This window comes from Canis lupus, chromosome 8 (genome assembly GCF_003254725.2).
Source record: "Canis lupus dingo isolate Sandy chromosome 8, ASM325472v2, whole genome shotgun sequence".
Taxonomy (NCBI): Eukaryota; Metazoa; Chordata; class Mammalia; order Carnivora; family Canidae; genus Canis; species Canis lupus.
In genome coordinates, this window is record NC_064250.1 from 24,711,446 (window position 1) to 24,717,636 (window position 6,191).

Here is a 6,191-nt window from a genome sequence, read left to right on the forward strand (position 1 = left end):
TGTTTCTTGGGTATTGAGTTTAATCAGTTTTTTATAGATCTTGGATACCAGCCCTTTATCTGATACGTCATTTGCAAATATCTTCTCCCATTCTGTAGATTGTCTTTTAGTTTTGTTGACTGTTTCATTTGCTGTGCAGAAGCTTTTTATCTTGATGAAGTCCAAATAGTTCATGTTTGCTTTTGTTTCCCTTGCCTTTATAGATATATTTTGCAAGAAGCTGCTGTGGCCAAGTTCAAAAAGGGTGTTGCCTGTGTTGTCTAGGATTTTGATGGATTCTTGTCTCACATTTAGATCTTTCATCCATTTTGAGTTTATCTTTGTGTATGGTGTAAAAGAATGGTCTAGTTTCATTCTTTGCATGTGGCTGTCCAATTTTCCCAGCGCCATTTATTGAAGATATTGTCCTTTTTCCAGTGAGTAGTCTTTCCTGCTTTGTTGAATATTAGTTGTCCATAGAGTTGAGAGACATTTCTGGATTCTCTATTCTGTTCCATTGATCTATGTGTCTGTTTTTGTGCCAGTACCACAATGTCTTGATGATCACAGCTTTGTAGTAAAACTTGAAATCTGACATTGTGATGTCCCTGGCTCTGGTTTTCTTTTTCAATATTCCCCTGGCTATTTGAGGTCTTTTCTAATTCTATACAAATCTTAAGATTATTTGTTCCAACTTTCTAAAGAGAATCCCTGGTATTTTGATAAGGATTGCATTGAATGTGTAAATTGCCCTGGGTAGCATTGACATTTTCACAATATTAAATCTTCCAATCCATTAGCATGGAATATTTTCCATCTCTTTGTGTCTTCCTCAATTTCCTTCAGAAGTGTTCTAGTTTTTAGGGTATAGATCCTTTACCTCTTTGGTTAGGTTTATTCCTAGGTATCTTATGCTTTGAGGTGCAATTGTAAATGGGATTGACTCCTTAATTTCTCTTCCTTCAGTCTCAGTATTTAGAAATGCTAGTGATTCCTGGGCATTGATTTTGTATCCTACCACACTGCCAAATTGTTGTATGACTTCTAGCAATCTTGGGGTGGAGTCCTTAGGGTTTTCTACGTACAGTATCATGTCATCTGCAAAGAGGGAAAGTTTGACTACTTTGTTGCCAATTTGAATGTCTTTTATTTCTTTTGGTTGTCTTATTGCTGAGGCTAGGACTTCTAGTACTATGTAGAACAACAGTGGTGAGAGTGGACATCCCTGTCATGTTCCTCATCTTAGGGGAAAGGCTCCCAGTGTTTCCCCATTGAGAATGATATTTGCTGGGGCTTTTCAGATGCTGAGGAATGTTCCCTCTATCCCTACACTCTGAAGAGTTTTGATCAGGAATGGATGCTCTATCTTGTCAAATGCTTTCTCTGCATCTATTGAGAGGATCATATGGTTCTTGTTTTTTCTCTTGTTGATATGATCTATCACATTGATTGCTTTACAAGTGTTGAAACAACCAACCTTGCATCCCAGGGGGAAATCCCACTTGGTCATGGTGAATGATCTTAATGTACTTTGGATCCTACTGGCTAGTATCTTGTTGAGAATTTTTGCATCAGTGTTCATGAGGGATATTGGTCTATAATTCTGCTTTTTGGTGAGGTCTTTGGTTTTGGAATTATGGTAATGCTGGCCTCATAGAATGAGTTTGGAAGTATTCCATCCCTTTCTATCCTTCGGAACAGCTTTAGTAGAATAGGTATTGTTTCTTCTTTAAACGTTTGATAGAATTCCCCTGGGAAGCCATCAGGCCTTGGACTTTTGTGTCTTGGGAGGTTTTTGATGACTGCTTCAATTCTCTCCCTGGTTATTTGTCTGTTCAAGTTTTCTATTTCTTCCTGTTCAAGTTTTGGTAGTTTGTGGTTTTCTAAAAATGCGTCCATTTCTTCTAGATTGCCTAATTTATTGGTGTATAGCTGCTCATAATATGTTTTTAAAATCGTTTATATTTCCTTGGTATTGGTGGTGATCTCTCCTTTTTCATTTGTGATTTTATTGCATCTTTTCTCTTTTGTTTTTAATAAGGCTGGCTAGTGATTTATCTATCTTATTAATTCTTTCAAAGAACCAACTCCTGGTTTTGTTGATCTGTTCTACAGTTCTTCTGCTTTCTATTTCATTGAGTTCTGCTCAAATCTTTATTAACTCTCTTCTGCTTGGTGTAGATTTTATTTGTTGTTCTTTCTCCAGCTCCTTTAGGTGCAAGATTAACTTGTGTGTTTGAGTTTTTTCCAATATTTTGAGGGATGCTTGTATTGTGATGTATTTCCCTGTAGGACTGCTTTTGCTGTATCCCAAAGATTTTGAATGGTTCTTTTTTCATTTTCATTAGTTTCAATGAATCCTTTTAATTCTTCTCTAATTACCTGGCTGACACATTCATCTTTTAGCAGGATGGTCTTTAACCTCCAGGTGTTTGAATTTCTTCCAAATTTCTTCTTGTGATTGAGTTCTAGTTCCAAAACACTATGGTCTGAAAATATGCAGGGGACAATCTCAATCTTTTGGTATCAGCTGAGACCTAATTTGTGACCCAGTATGTGGTCTATCTGGAGAAAGTTCCATGTGCACTTGAGAAGAATGTGTATTCAGTTGAGTTTGGATGTAAAGTTCTGTAAATATCTGTGAAATCCATCTCGTCCAGTGTATCATTTAAAGCCCTTATTTCTTTGGAGATGTTGTGCTTCGAAGATCTGTCATTTACAGAAAGTGCCGTGTTGAAGTCTCCCACTATTAGTGTTTTATTATCTAAGTATGTCTTTACTTTAGTTATTAATTGATTGATACACTTGGCAGCACCCACATTAAAGGCATAAATATTCATGATTGTTAGTCTTCTTGTTGGATAGACCCTTTAAGTATGCTATAGCGTCCCTCTTGATCTCTTACTACAGTCTTTGGGATAAAATTTAATTTATCGGATATGAGGATTGCTAGCCCAGCTTTTTTTGAGGACCATTTGAATGGTAAATGGTTCTCTCACCTTTGATTTTCAGGCTAGAGGTGTCCTAGGTCTAAAATGAGTCTCTTGTAGACAACAAACAGATGGCTCTTGCTTTTTTATCCAGTCTGAAACCCTGCATCTTTTGATGGGATCATTTAGCCCATTCATGCTCAGAATAACTATTGAAAGATGTGAATTTAGTGTCATCATAATACCTATTCAGTCCCTGTTTTTGTGGATTATTTCTTTGGGCTTCCTCTTTCTTTTACAGGGTCCCCCTTAATATTTTTTGCAGAGCTGGTTTGGTGGTCACATATTCTTTCAGTTTCTGCCTATCTTGGAAGCTCTTTATCTCTCCTCCTATTCTGAATGAGAGCCTTGCTGGATATAGTATTCTTGGCTGCATGTTCTTCTCATTTAGTACCCTGAGTATATCCTTCCAGCCCTTTCTGGCCTGCCAGGGCTCTGTGGAGAGGTCTGCTGTTAATCTAATATTTCTCCCCATATAAGTTAGGGATCTCTTGTCTCTTGCTGCTTTAAGGATTTTCTCTTTATCTTTGGAATTTGCAAGTTTCAGTATTAAATTTTGAGGTGTTTATTGGTTTTTATTGATTTTGGGGAAGGATCCGGTCTATCTCTTGGATCTGAATGTCTGTTTCCCTCCCCAAATTTGTGAAGTTCTCAGCTATAATTTGTTCAAATATGCTTTCTGGTCCTCTGTCCCTCTCGGTGCTCTCCGGAACCCCAATTATACATAGGTTTTTTTCCTTTTGAGGCTATCATTTATTTCCCTTAACCTTTCCTCATGGTCTTTTCATTTTTTTTTCTCTTTTTTTTTCCTCAGCCTCCTTCCTTGCTATCAGCTTGTCTTCTATGTCACTCACTCTTTCTTCTACCTCATTAACCCTCATCGTTAGGACCTCCAGTTTGGATTGCATCTCATTTAATGGATTTTCAATTTTGGCCTGATTAGATCTAAATTCTGCAGTCATGAAGTCTCTTGAATCCTTTATGCTTTTTTTCCAGAGCCACCAGTTGCTTTATAAGTGTGCTTCTGAATTGGCTTTCTGACATCAGATTGTAATCCAGATTCTGTAACTCTGTGGCAGAGAATACTATTTCTGGTTATTTATTTTGTGGTGGGTTCTTCCTTTTAGTCATTTTGTCCAGTGCAGAGTGGCTGTATGAGCAGGCTGAGTCAAGAATATCAACCACAAACTATGTAAATTTCACCCTAGATGATTCTGCTGAAGTCAGAGACAAGAAACTGAAAACGAAGATCAGAACAAAATAAAACAGACCACTAAAGTGAAAAAGAAATTTTAAAACAAAGTAGTAAAATATAAAAGGCCAAGAATCCCAAAGAAGAGAAAACAAAAAAGAAGAGAAAAAAGTAAAAGTAAAGAGGAATAAAGAGAAAAAAAGAAAAAAAAGGAGAAGAATAAAGGGGAGTACTGGGAGATGGTGGTCATGACGAAGTTGTAGTGAAGGGAGAATGTAATCTACCTGAGGAGTTCTAGAGGGTGATCCTCTTGGTTCTGAGTATATTAAGTTCTGTATGTTAGAAGATGCTCAGTCCCAAATTTATATAAACCAGAAATACTTGTAGAAAGCCCCAACATTGACCATCAAAACATAAATGAGATTAAAGAAAGGATAGAATGGGAATGAGGAATCTCACAGAATGAACCAGCATGATATACCACTTGGTTCTGGGTGCATGCTGGTCATGTTTTAGAAAGTATTAACTTCTGCCATTGTAGAACACAGTGAGGTAGAGAAAACAACACAAAACAAAGCAAAACAAAAAAAAAAAAACATATCTTGATCTCCAAAAATTAAGTATGTTGAAGGGAATCTGGAAGTGGAAAATATATCTAGGACCTATAATTGTAGAAATATGAAAGTCAAAAAGGAAGAATCTTAAAAATGAAGAGGTGGTAAACTATTGTAGTTAAGGTGGGAAAAGAGAAAAAAATTGGGAATTTAGAGTGTGATATAAAAACGAGTTGTACTGGAAAAAGGAAGAAAAAAAGAAAAAAAATAGAAGGGGGTACCCTCTGGTTCTATATACTGTAAATCCCTCAACTTCCAATGGAGCTTTCCAGTGCTGCTTGATCAAGAACTTGCTATTCCCTTGTTCTTCCAGCTGATCTTCTGGGAGAGGGGTTGCTGTGCTAATTCTCAGGTGTGTCTGTCTTATTAGAAGTGAAAAAACCCTTCTCTCTATAGCATTCTAGCTGTTCTCTCTTTAAATCTCAAGTCGAATTTGTAGGTGTTCAGGATGGTTTGAAAGTTATCTAGGTAAGCTGGTGGAACCAGGTGAGTTGAGGACCCCTACTCCTCCACCATCTTGCCCCGCCTCCACAAGGCAGACTGTTTCTTAATGCAACGTTTTGGTCTCTTTATGTATAATGCATGTTTTTCATTTATTAATCGTTTGTATGTTCTAAATTTAAAAGTTGAAAAGAGTTTGTTTTTACAGTGCCATTTACTTTTCTAATATTAAGGGTTCAAATCATCCTGTGTTTATGAGCCTCCTGTGCCTGCCAGTATTAATTCAACTACAACATGTTATCAGTCTATTACAGAAAGGTTAAACAGGTCAGTTACCTTTCACCTCTCCTGCCAATTCACATAAACATAAAAATCACCTTTTTAATTTTTTAATCTATCCCATTTATCTAAATCAAGTCAAATCAAGTGAACTTTAAACCATTTTCCCAATCGCTCTGTGTTTTATTAAACCTTGAATAGCTGCTAGCAGCCATTTTTATACTCACTCAAAACATATGTAGTAATAAATAGAATGAACTTCATGATGTTAAAATTTTTAAAAGAACATTTTAAGGTTGCTCATTTAGGAGTACTGCACTGATAGTGGACAACGGATGAGTAAAATGATGGGATCACATTTAAATGTGCAAAATAAAATGACTACACTTATCAGTTGTTAGATGTTAGTGGATAGGATAGACATAAGCGTTCACATTTCTGATAACTTAAAGAACTATGATTACATGATTGCATCTTATTATTTGGGAAAACTTACATAAAGTCAATATATGTAGTATTGTCATTAAGATTATATAATAAATTTGGTTCTGTTATGGCTTAAATTGTGGTTATTCATTGATTATGTAAATTTTATAATATTCTCAGAACTTAACTAGGGATGTAAGATAATCCTTTCATTCTGTGTTTGGTGGTAATTTAACCTTTAAGAAGGACACCTAGGTGACTCATCTGTTG